Source organism: Taudactylus pleione, unplaced genomic scaffold (genome assembly GCF_031769625.1).
Source record: "Taudactylus pleione unplaced genomic scaffold, aTauple2 ptg000556l, whole genome shotgun sequence".
Taxonomy (NCBI): Eukaryota; Metazoa; Chordata; class Amphibia; order Anura; family Myobatrachidae; genus Taudactylus; species Taudactylus pleione.
In genome coordinates, this window is record NW_028284958.1 from 8,380,987 (window position 1) to 8,393,911 (window position 12,925).

Sequence of the window (12,925 nt, forward strand, 5' to 3'; positions counted from 1 at the left end):
TATTGTTTCTTTTCAAGGGTACCCCGCCCTAGGCTTCTTTGTCTTTTTTTGGATATACTTCTATGCTCTCTGCATAGAAATATCTCTAAACCCTTTTCAGTGTCAGGATTTGCAAGATTAACTGGATGTTGGGGTCCCGTATGTGCTTGGCATTTAATGACAGCTATAGCTTTATGTAATTAATTAGATTCAACAGAAGTTCAGTATGCTGAAAATATTTGATAGCTGTGCCTGCAGAAGTTTTGAAATATCTTATACCTCTTTTCCACCAAAAACCCAGGTCCGACCTGGGTTTTTGGACATGGTTCCAACCCTGGTCAGACCCAGGTCACACCCATTTACACTGCACCTTAGATCTGGGTTACTCCCAGGTCAGCCCTGTTCACACTGAACTCAGGTCTGCCCTGCTAAACCTGTGAGGTCATAAAAAGTGGGAGGTGACTGCTCCACAACCACCAATCCACTCATTTTAGGCATGATCCAGGTCAGATAACCCGGGTTGCGCCGTTTACACTGCACCATTACCTGGGTCCATCCTGGGTCCAACCCTGGTAGCTACCTGGGTTGGATTGCAGGGTCAATTGACCCAGGTTATTTTTCAAGGACCCTTTTACACTGAGCTGCGACCCGGGTAGAACCAGCAATAACCCAGGTTTTTGCTCTGGTGTAAAAAGGGTATAAGTTTCCAGAATCATGAACTACCCTAACTGCATAGTGAAAATCAGTGTCATCTACTAACACACTGACATTTGTAAACACCTAACCTGAGCTGCATTTAAGAAGGTGCTATGCTTCAATTACTGAACCATGTTGGATAACAATAGCATATGCACCCTGCACCAGTCTATAGTCCAAAAAGCCATTTGAAACGGGAGTATCTGATGGTGAGTGGTGTGTATATGTATTTCCCCATCCTATGGTATAGGTGTAGCTGGGCCACTGGGCCAAATGGACAGCTTGATAACACAATATGTGTTGAATTGCATCAACATGTCCCCCTCCCCAATTTACAATGTCCAGAATCGCAGCATTAGAGTAAGCAATTATATATATATATATATATATATATATATCATACTGTTAGTAGTTTACTTTAAAATATTTTAACAACATAGAACTGTTTCATGACTCCTCTGTAAGTTGGTTCTGTGTTAATAAAAATACTTCTAGAAAAAAATTCTAGTTCAGGCTATAAGATCTGTCTGCTTTTAATTATTATTCTATTATCACTTTAATATGTTACAAATATTTATCAACAAGCTCTCTTGCACATATTTACTTCTTACAATAAGTGATATGGGTGAGGCTCGGTCTCTTTGTTGAACAGCTGTGTTACATCTTGATAAAGGATGTTTGGATGGGAATCTGAAACATGAAACATTTCAACCAGGCTGGAAAATGATGCTTCATATGTTATGCTTATTTACAGAAATAACAAATAAAATTCAAAGCTGGAGAGGAAGGGGGAATTCTTAGTCTGTGGGTGCTGCTCTCTCTCTTCTCTTACAATCTCACCATCTCATTGTATGTACTGTATGTTGTATGGGCAGTATATATTATATACTTGCCAACACTGAATGCCTCCCCTACAAGAGATCCCTGTAGAGGAAGGTCCAAATGGCATGTTGAGGAGGGTGTGGTGATGTAATCAGCATCTCCGCTACCCCGGGTCATGATGCTATGAATGCAGTATCATTCTGCAGGGATTGGGGCTTAATGACACAATTCACTGCAAATTGCGTTATCCCCCAACCAATCACTTACCTGGGGAAATCAATAGGTCAGGACCAACAGCTGAAAAGAGTGCTCAAAAATACAATCTGGGTTTAGGGTTACAGAAAACTAAATTGTCAAATAACAATCTAGGTCAGGGAAATGGAAGGCAAAGTAAGTAGTCAAACAGGCATGGGTAAAAATACTGACAATATCAGGTATACTGCACTGAATGCTATAATCAACAATGTGTGTGTGTGCAACTACTAGTAGCTAATTAAACAATGATCTCCAATCAAAGGATCTCTCACAGCCTGGCTACTATTGAAGATGGACATGTATAACACAAGGAGTAGTAGAATTACTGAGATTAGTAATGTTCTTGTCTCTGATGCTGACACTAATCCCAAAAGGCAGAAATGACCACAAGAGCAAGTGCAAAATACCTCCTGCATATGAAATCACATAATGACCATATAAGGAACAAGAATGTAGCATAGGATGGGAGCTGATTGAAGCGCAGGAAACTGTGGTGCTGTTGGTGTAGGTGATGTGGTGAACAAAGGCAGCACTGGGACATACTGTATAAGTACATGAAGTGTAGCTTTATTGAGAGTCATAGTGCTCCCTGACTAAAATGTTTAAAATTGTCTCTGCTGGGGTTGTGGTCTGGATGCTTGGGTGTGGGGACCAGGGTAGATTGTGTTTGGGGACCCTGAGAGGGGCCAAAAAAACAAGTGGGGGACATACTGGGGATGTTTGGTGGCTCCTTTATCCAGACTTGTGTCTTTGCTATACATCCCTCTATTATATAGTCTATGTAGCTCATACGTTGTCCCACAGACAATTACCACTAAGGCCCTTCTAGTCTTGGGTCATGAAGATGTGGGGAGCTGCTTTGTCCTCCCTACCTCGATGGTGGTGTCCTTTTACCACACTTGTTTAGGTAAGACTGTTCACCATCCAGTTTTGCCCGCATTGGGCTTTACATAGGTGGCATGTAGCACAGAGAGGTATTGGTGATTTGCTGGCTCCAGTGTTTCCTACCACTCTCATACATTCCTCTGCTGGTACAGAGGGTATGGGGAGGGTGGTTGGTTGGTTGTGTCGCCCGGTCGGCACCTTCACATGCTATGATCCCAGGGCAGCATGGTCCAATAGGATCCGTTCGAGGGTCCTCCACGGCTCATGCATGCGCTGACCGATAGCCATGCCTGCGCAGGAGGACTCCCAGGTCATAAAACCAAAAGTCCTCTGATAGCAAAGAATAGTTCTTTTCGGAAGAGCATTGCATTTGTAATCACAATTGTATGTGTATACCAGCGTTATTAACATTGGTATGCATGCGGTAAGTGATGGGATGTATTGCATCCATAATGTGATACTTGATACATCCCACCCTCTGGATGCTAATATTATTTGCAGTGTGCCTCCTTCTTAATGTTTATTTGTTCATCCTATATTTCCTTTCTGATAATTGATTTACAGTATTAAAATAATTGGGTTTCAGTCTTTCATAATGCTGTTGTGCTCTTAAAGATAATGGTACAGAACATTATGTTTCCATTCCTTACCTGTTCTTTGGTGATGTATTATGTTTCTTACTGTAAGACATGTGAGACTGCTATTAATTCATGCCCTTGAGATGTAGGATGGATATATTAATGTAAGGGGGTGAGGATGATATTATGAAGAATTTCTTTAGGGCTAAATTCCTGATAAAGGTTTGTAAATAAAGATACATGTCAAATTTGTGTGTTTTCTTAGTGGGGGAAAATTTGAGTCCCTTGCTTATAAGTGAGAAGTTATTCCTGTCCAAAGGTGAGGTGCTGAGATTAAATATAAGTGTTTTTGTGGTAGCTAATTACCCTTACTGCTCAGTTTGTGTTTGTTTTTTTCTCGGTGTGGTGGCATCCTCTGTATCCTCCTCCGGACCTATGACTTTTCTTTTTAACTGCTGATTTGTTGTTGTGCAGTTTCTCAGGCCTGCCTCTAAATTTAAAAAATCTTGTCCCCATGTGGTTCGATTGTCAGTGGTCTTAGGGCCTGATTCACTACCGATCACAAGTGCGATTGCAATAGTGATTAGGCACGCAGGTCAACTGCGATAGTATGCTAATCCATTGCAATAGCTATGCCGCAGCAGAGCAACATAAGGACGCCCACTTTACCTTACACACATCCGTAATGTTTAGCAAGACAGCAAAAATATTGGTACAATCGAGTACCATCGCAGCCTCACGCACACTTACACAAGCTCTGACCTTACTCAGAAATTGCTAACCTCAGCGCACGCAATGAGGCTTCAGGCTGCGTAGGGCATCGCAGTGGATAATTTATGCACACCCATACAACGACATTAAAACGCTGTGGAACTCCTGTGTTTCGCCGACCACCTCCCCTTCACTACCCACAAACAGCATTACCTATCAATCACTCTGCCATGGGTCTGCATGGTCACTGCGATCGCAGTCCCGATCGCAGTGGTCAGTTGACACACACACACTGCAATGCATAGGCATACGCAGTACACAACAATCGGTCGATTGCGTGTATATTAGCAACTACGATCCAAGATGAATCCTTAGTTGACCTTATTTGTTGATGTACAGAAATGTGTTGGATGGACAAGTTTTCATAACATGAAGGGGTGTTCTCAGCATTCCCTCTAGAGAGGTAACTAAGAGGGACAATGTTTATGCTAATATGGGGAGAAAAACCTCTTGGGTGTGATTGAAAACTTATTAAAAAAAAAATAGTTCACAATGTTTTATCTTCCATATATTCTCTCTGATACCTTACATAGTCATGATTACCCATTTTATAAACAGTATATTATAGTGATGAGCGGTTCGGATTCTGAGGAATCCAAACTGCTCCGAACAGGTGGAATCCGAGTCCACCCGCCTGACTCGGATTCCACCTCGAGGCCGAACGTCACCCGGCCGGCGTCGGATTCTCGCGAGACCTCGCGAAAGCCGCGTGACGTTCGGCCTCTATAAAAGGCGTGGCGCCCGGCTGTTGGCGCCATTTCGCGTGACTGTATCAGACGGAACAGTCACGCTTAGTTAGTGATAGAGAGGGGAAAAGTGAGACTAGAGTTAGATTACAGTTAGAGAGAGTAGTTCTTGCCACTGTGTGCTCCGTGACTGGGCTTAGCCCACTATGTGTGTATTATACAAGCTCTGTGACTGCACTTAGCCAACTGTGTGTATTATACAAGCTCCATGACTGGACTTAGCCCACTGAGTGTATTATACAAGCTCCGTGACTGGACTTAGCCCACTGTGTGTTTTTATATTATACAAGCTCCGTGACTGGACTTAGCCCGCTGTGTGTATTATACAGGCTCCGTGACTGGGCTTAGCCCACTGTGTGTATTATACAAGATCCGTGACTGGACTTAGCCCACTGTGTATATTATACAAGCTCCGTGACTGGACTTAGCCCACTGTGTGTATTTATAATTTTATACAAGGTCCGAGACTGGACTTAGCCCACTGTGTGTATTATACAGGCTCCATGACTGGGCTTAGCCCACTGTGTGTATAATACAAGCTCCATGACTGGGCTTAGCCCACTGTGTGTATTATACAAGCTCCAGGACTGGGCTTAGCCCACTGTGTGAATAATACAGGTTCAGTGACTGGGCTTAGCCCACTGTGTGTATTATACAAGCTCCATGACTGGACTTAGCCCACTGTGTGTAATTATAATTTTATACAAGATCCGTGACTGGACTTAGCCCACTGTGTGTATTATACAAGCTCCATGACTGGGTTTAGCCCACTGTGTGTATAATACAAGCTCCGTGACTGGTCTTAGCCCACTGTGTGTATTATACAAGCTCCGTGACTGGGCTTAGCCCACTGTGTGTAATTATAATTTTATACAAGATCCGTGACTGGACTTAGCCCACTGTGTGTATTATACAAGCTCCATGACTGGGTTTAGCCCACTGTGTGTATAATACAAGCTCCGTGACTGGTCTTAGCCCACTGTGTGTATTATACAAGCTCCGTGACTGGGCTTAGCCCACTGTGTGTATAATACAAGCTCCGTGAAAAGGCATAAGCCCAGTGAGTGTATTATACAAGCTCCGTGACAGGGCATAAGCCCAGTGAGTGCATACAAGCTCCGTGACAGGGCATAAGCCCAGTGAGTGTATTATACAAGCTCCGTGACAGGGCATAAGCCCAGTGAGTGCATACAACCTCCGTGACAGGGCATAAGCCCACTGAGTGTATTGTACAAGGTCTGTGACAGGGCATAGCCCACTGTGTGTATACAAGCTCCGTGAAAGGGCATAAGCCCACTGAGTGTATTATACAAGGTCCGTAAAAGGGCATAAGCCCAGTGAGTGTATTATACAAGCTCCGTGAAAGGGTGTAAGCCCACTGAGTGTATTATACAAGCTCCGTGACAGGGCATAAGCCCACTGAGTGCATACAAGCTCCTTGAAAGGGCAAAGCCCACTGAGTGTATTATACAAGCTCCATGACTGGACTTAGCCCACTGTGTGTTTTTATATTATACAAGCTCCGTGACTGGATTTAGCCCACTGTGTGTATTATACAGGCTCCGTGACTGGGCTTAGCCCACTGTGTGTATTATACAAGATCCGTGACTGGGCTTAGCCCACTGTGTGTATTATACAAGATCCGTGACTGGACTTAGCCACTGTGTATATTATACAAGCTCCGTGACTGGACTTAGCCCACTGTGTGTATTATACAAACTCCATGACTGGACTTAGCCCACTGTGTGTATTTATAATATTATACAAGCTCCGTGACTGGACTTAGCCCACTGTGTGTATTATACAGGCTCCGTGATTGGACTTAGCCCACTGTGTGTATAATATAAGCTCCGTGACTGGGCTTAGCCCACTGTGTGTATAATACAAGCTCCGTGAAAGGGCATAAGCCCAGTGAGTGCATACAAGCTCCGTGAAAGGGCATAGCCCACTGTGTCTATTCTACAAGCTCCATGAAAGTGCATAAGCCCAGTGAGTGTATACAAGCTCAGTGAAAGGGCATAGCCCACTGTGTCTATTATACAAGCTCCGTGAAAGGGCATAAGACCACTGAGTGTATTATACAAGCTCCGTGACAGGGCATAAGCCCACTGAGTGTATTATACAAGCTCTGTGACAGGGCATAAGCCCAGTGAGTGCATACAAGCTCCATGAAAGGGCATAGTCCACTGTGTCTATTCTACAAGCTCCGTGAAAGGGCATAAGCCCACTGAGTGTATTATACAAGCTCCGTGACAGGGCATAGCCCACTGTGTGTATACAAGCTCCGTGACTCCAGTTCATAATGATAAATTAATATGGATCACAAGAATTAACCGAGAGGAGAGCAAAAACAACAAGCAAATGCTAGCGTTGCAGTGGCTGGAAGTACATCACTTTCATCTAAAGCTGATGCTCAAGGGCATAGAGGCTTTAAAAACGTAGGGAACCTGAAATCAAAAAATTTAGATTTCACAGGGGTAAAGACAAAACAAAAACCTCTAAAGACTACTACTATTGCTGAAAAACAGAAAATTGGCAACATACCATTCACCACACATAGCGGCAAGGAAAGACTCAGGCTTTGCCCTTTATTTCTGAGTGGTGGTTCTGCAACTGTCAGTGAGGCAAGACCTTTTCAATCAGACTATAGAAGTGTGAAAAAATGTAAAACCAATAAGGCAGTAGATCAAACTGTGTTTTTTGAAACACAAATGTCAGAAATCCCTGAGGAGAGTCTAAGTGGGTCCACGAGTGGCATTGCTATGTGTAAGCCTGACCTTTCAGAGAAGCCGCCCTCCACAGTTTCTTTTCCATCTGTAGTTGTGGGGATGAGCAGTATTGCTGAGGACATAGAAATTGAGGATACAACCCTGGAATTGCAAGAGGATGAGGGGAATATTTGTGCAGTTGACCTTGACACTAATGAGGATGTTGAGGATGAGGATATTATTTGTATAAGTCAGGCACCAGTGGAAGCAGCTCTTGGCCAAGATAAGAAGGCCATTGCCATGCCTGGGCATAGAACCAACAAATCCACATCTTTTGTGTGGAATCACTTTTACCCAAACCCTGACAATGTTTGTCAAGCCATTTGTAGCCTCTGTTAGACCACAGTTAGTAGAGGTAGGGACGTTAAGCATCTAGGAACCTCTACGCTATTACTTAATCTGCAGCGAGCTCATGATAGATGTTTGATAACAGAAACTACTGCTGAAAAAATAACAACAAGCAGTCCAGCATTAGCTAGATGCCTTCTCTCTACTAAATCCCAGCACCTGCAATCTCTGCCGACAACACCTTCCTCCTCAATATCCTCAGGAATGATCAGTGGTAGTACAACATCCAATTTGTTAATGCTAAGTCACGGTGACTCCTCCAATTTCCAGGACACCTTAGAAGAAACTGAATCTTTGAGCACTAGGCCTGCTGCTGCTGCTGGTGGATCTTCATCCCAGAAGTGGACCAAGAAGACTACTAGTAGTATACCAAAAAAACAATTGACTGTTAAAGAATCTCTTGCAAGGGGAAGCAAGTATGACAGCTCTCACCCTGTCGCACAGCGGATCACTGATGCCATGACAGCTATGCTAATATTAGATCTGCATCCAATATCCGCAATTAATGCAGTGGGATCTACACAGTTAATTGAGGTCATGAGTCCCCGGTACCAAATTCCATCTCGGTTTCATTTTACTCGAAAAGCCATTCCTCGGCTGTACCAGGACGTTAAACAGAACCTAATTATTGGCCTGCAAAATGCCATTGTACCCACTATCCACTTACCCACGGATATGTGGACAAGCGGTAGTGGACAAACTAAAGATTACATGACTGTGACAGCCCACTGGGTGGGTGAATCACCTTCAGCAGCAGCAGTATCTAACAAACAACACCAGCTCATTCAGAGGCAGGCAACTCTGTGCATCACCGGATTCAATAAGAGGCATACCGCTGACAATCTCTTAGAAAAACTAAGAGATGTCATAGAAACAGGGCTTACCCCACTTGGACTCTCCTCGGGATTTGTGATTTCTGACAACGCTACAAATATAGTGAAAGCATTATAGCTGGGTGAATTCCAACACATCCCCTGTTTTGCTCCACAATAAACTTAGTAGTGCAGGTTTTTTTTAAAAATGACAGGGGCGTGCAGGAGATGCTGTCTGTGGCCCGAAAAATTTCGGGACATTTTCAGCATTCAGCAACAGCATGCAGGAGATTGCAGCACCTGCAAGAGCAGTTAAATTTGCCCTGCCATCAACTGAAGCAAGAAGTGGTAACGAGGTGGAACTCAACACTGTATATGCTTCAGCGGATGGAGGAGCAGCAAAAGCCATCCATAGCTATACGACAAGCCATGACATTGGTAGAGGAGGGGGAATGTACCTTAGCCCAGCACAGTGGAGAGTACTAGTACTTTCTGTCTTGTGCAAGGTGCTCAAACCATTTGAAGTTGCCACTTGTGAAGTGAGTGCTGACACTGCTAGCTTGAGTAAGGCGATTCCCCTGATTTCGCTTTTGGAAAAGCAGCTGACGAAATTGAAGGATGAGATTAAACAAAGTGATTCCGCAAAGTATGCTGGACTGATAGATCAAGTCCTTTGTTCGCTTCACCAGGATCCACGGGTGGCCAAGATCTTGAAATCTGATCATTATATTTTAGCAACCATGCTTGATCCTAGGTTCAAGTCGTATGCTGTGTCTTTTTTTACAACTGACCCAGATCTTAAAGAACCAAAGCGCTCCTGGTGAGCAAGTTGGCAGCTGAAGTGACACATGGCACTACGATGACGTCTCCTCCTACGGTTTCTCCAGCAGCAGCAGCCAGAAAAAAAAATCACCTTTTCCAAAAGACCCAGTGGTGATGCAGATAAGTCAAGTCAACATTTTGACATCTGGTCAGGTCTAAAAGATTTGCCCAACACCAGTGACACCTCTACCGTAACTCCATCTAATACGATTACCATCCAAAAAATGGTGGAGGATTATTTTCAGGACACCGTACACGTAGACATGTCACAGAGTCCATTCGAATATTGGAAGAAAAAAAAGGCAATTTGGAGACCCTTGTATAAACTGGCTTTGCTTTACTTAAGCTGCCCACCCTCCAGTGTGTACTCGGAGAGAGTTTTCAGTACAGCCAGGAACTTTGTGAGCGAACGACGAAGGAGGCTACTTCCACAAAATGTAGAAAAAATGATGTTCATTAAAATTAACTGGAAATTTCACGAGAAAAACCTTTCCCGCCAATCACGTCACAGTACAGATACTTCTGTAATGGTGAATTCCAGCGGGGATGAACTGATATTGTGTGAGGAATCGGATGATGTACACACTGATGAGGGTGAGGATGGCAATGATGGTGACATCATGCCACTGTAGACCTGTTGCCTTTAGTAGATTGGAAGATTTTAAGATTTTTTTGTGGGGGTCCAAACAAACCAAGCAGTTCAGCCACAAAGTGGCAGTACCTGTCACTGAAATGCTTGGTTTGTTAAAGTGTGCATGTCCTTTTTAAGATCCAACATAAGGGTGGGTGGGAGGGACAAGGACAATTCCATCTAGCACTACCTTTCATTTCTGCCACTGCTGTGTGGCATAGTTTCATAGTTGTGCTTTAAATTGTGGTGTCTGTGCCACTGTGCCGCTGCTCTGACGCTTGGTAACCAGTCAGCTCACTGCAACCCTTGGCCAATAATGGTGAAAACAATAATTTAAGCTGTGAGGTGGTCTAAATTGACTGTAAATGACTGGAAATTAATGTTATTGAGGTAAATAACATTCTAGGAAGAAAAAAAAGCCCAATTTATGTTATTTTAGATTTTTTTTTGCGAATTTTGGCAAAAAATGCAAATCCAAATCCAAAGCCAGTCACCACAGTTTGGCAAATCCAAATCCAAAGCCAGACGACGAATTAGAACCAAATCCAAATCCGGCAAAAATGGTCCGGCGCACATCCCTAGTATATTATAATATTATTAGGATATTTAATAAGCCCCATTACGAGAATATGTGATTACCAGAACTTCTAAGGATAGCGGTTATTTATAATTGGCACATCATATGCAGTTTCGATCTTTGAATTTAAGTTGGATTACAGATCTCTCGAAACACGAATTATGCAGACATTTGTTTTGAAAATTCATGGTTTTCTTGATAAATATTGTGTATCTGGATTTGATAAAGCATTCGGAGCAAATCAAAAAAGGAGCAATTCGTTCATGGAACAAACCATGTTGCACTGCAATGGGTTTAAATACATTTTTTGGGGGCGTGCAGGGGAACTACTAACTGCTTTTAGATAGAGTGAACAAATACAGAGCAGCTTTGTTCTTAAATTGAAATTTAGAATTAAGCCCTTACCTTCTATAAATATCTCTAAACATTTTAAATCTATCCCACCTGCAGATGAGTGTGAGCATCAAGCGAACAAGAATGACCAGGAAAATGACCTACAGGTAGCAGCATTTCATTCCTCATGGATATTCTGATATCATATGGGGGAATCAGTATGAAATACCGACAGTTGGGATCCTGGCAATCAGAATCCCGATGCCGGGACCCCAACAGGGTTAAAATACCGACACTTGTTGGTCAGTATGCTAACCCTCCCCCTCTTCCTACCCTAACCCTAACCCTAACCCTCCCTCTTTGGTACCTAACCTTAACCTTCCCCCCTAGTGCCTGAACCTTATCCCCCCCTCCCCACACCCTAAACCTAGCCCTCCCTAACCCCTAAGCCTAACCCTCCCCCCATCCCCGGTACTTACCTTCAGCATCCTGCCAGTCAGAATGCCAGCCCCAGGATTCTGTCCGGCAGGATGCCAAACGCATACCTGTATGGGATATCTTGATATTATATGGAGGTTACTTAGGCTCATTGTACTACATGGCAGTCACTGATGCTCTCTGTCTTATACAGTGGTCACTGTGATGTTCTCCTTATTGTATGATGATCACTGATGCTCTATGTATTGTATGGTAGTCACTGATGCTCTATGTATTAAATGGCAGTCACAGATGCTCTCTGCAATATATGGCAGTCACTGCAATGCTCTCGGCATTATAAGTGAATCACTATAATACTCTCTATTATATGGTGGTCATTTTGATGTTCTTAGTTTTATATAGTGGTCACTGTGATCCACTCTGTATTATATAGTGGTCACTGTGATGCTCTCTGTATAGTATGGCGGTCACTGTGATGTTCTCTGTTGTGGGCAAGGTAGTGGAAATACAGACAGCGATACTTTTGAGTCTTGAGATTGTAGAGCCTGCATGCTCCACTCAAAAATGAATCACAGAATAAATGTATAGTTTCAACACTGGGCTCAGCTTCTTTGATGCAGCTAGGGATTGAAGTTGAGTCTGTACTATGAGATGTACCTCCCCTGCTACTTTGTAAGTATGAGGGCAACCTGGGAATGTCTTTATAGCACTAATTCAACTCATGTCTGTCGCTTAATCTTATTATTGCTGGTGGGCAGCAGTTGAAACTCTCCCCTAGCTACTGGATTCATTTTATTGCATACGGCGCAGATTTTGTAACGCCCTTTTCTTCGGTAGAATCATATTATTGGAGGTAGGCAAATGGACCCCCTAGATCCCTACCGGAAGTTAGCCACTTTCCTGCACTGCCTTGTGGATAATCCAGCCCTGTTGCACCTCCTGGTTATTTGGGTGAATATCACCAGTTGATGACCAGCCTCCTGTCTAGACAAGACTTCATTTATTTATTTATCCTAAAGCGGAAAAATAATTGAAATTCACAGACTTGTCTACTCTCAGGTCATTAATATGGATATGTTAGGTTAATTAAGTGACTAGTTGTCTCCTTTAGAATGGCTTATTAGCATCCTCCCCCATGGGTTGTTTCCTGGCCACATTCCAAAAACAATTGATCTGAGGCTAAATTTTTTATGAACAAACAAACTGATACTAATTCTGTAAGTGGACCTCTTCTCATGACACAAGCACAAAGAAATGCCAACACTGTGTGACACATTATTTTAAATATTCCATTAAAGACATTCCATTAACCCTACTCTAGCAGTGCCATTAGACAACCATTAACCCTTTAACATCCTTGACCTGTGAATTCTTTCATGAAAATGTTTTCATCCAATAAAATGGCTTCCTCCGCTGTGTATATGTGATGAGCCCTTTTAAAATATCACACCAGTTAACAGGGAT

General features: G+C 43.1%; 1 protein-coding gene across 1 annotated transcript in view; it reads left to right on the plus strand.

Moving 5' to 3' along the window:
• The window catches only part of ST8SIA2 (ST8 alpha-N-acetyl-neuraminide alpha-2,8-sialyltransferase 2), a 315,422-nt gene that overhangs the window by 255,995 nt on the left and 46,502 nt on the right, over window positions 1-12,925 (plus strand). The window lies entirely within an intron of this gene.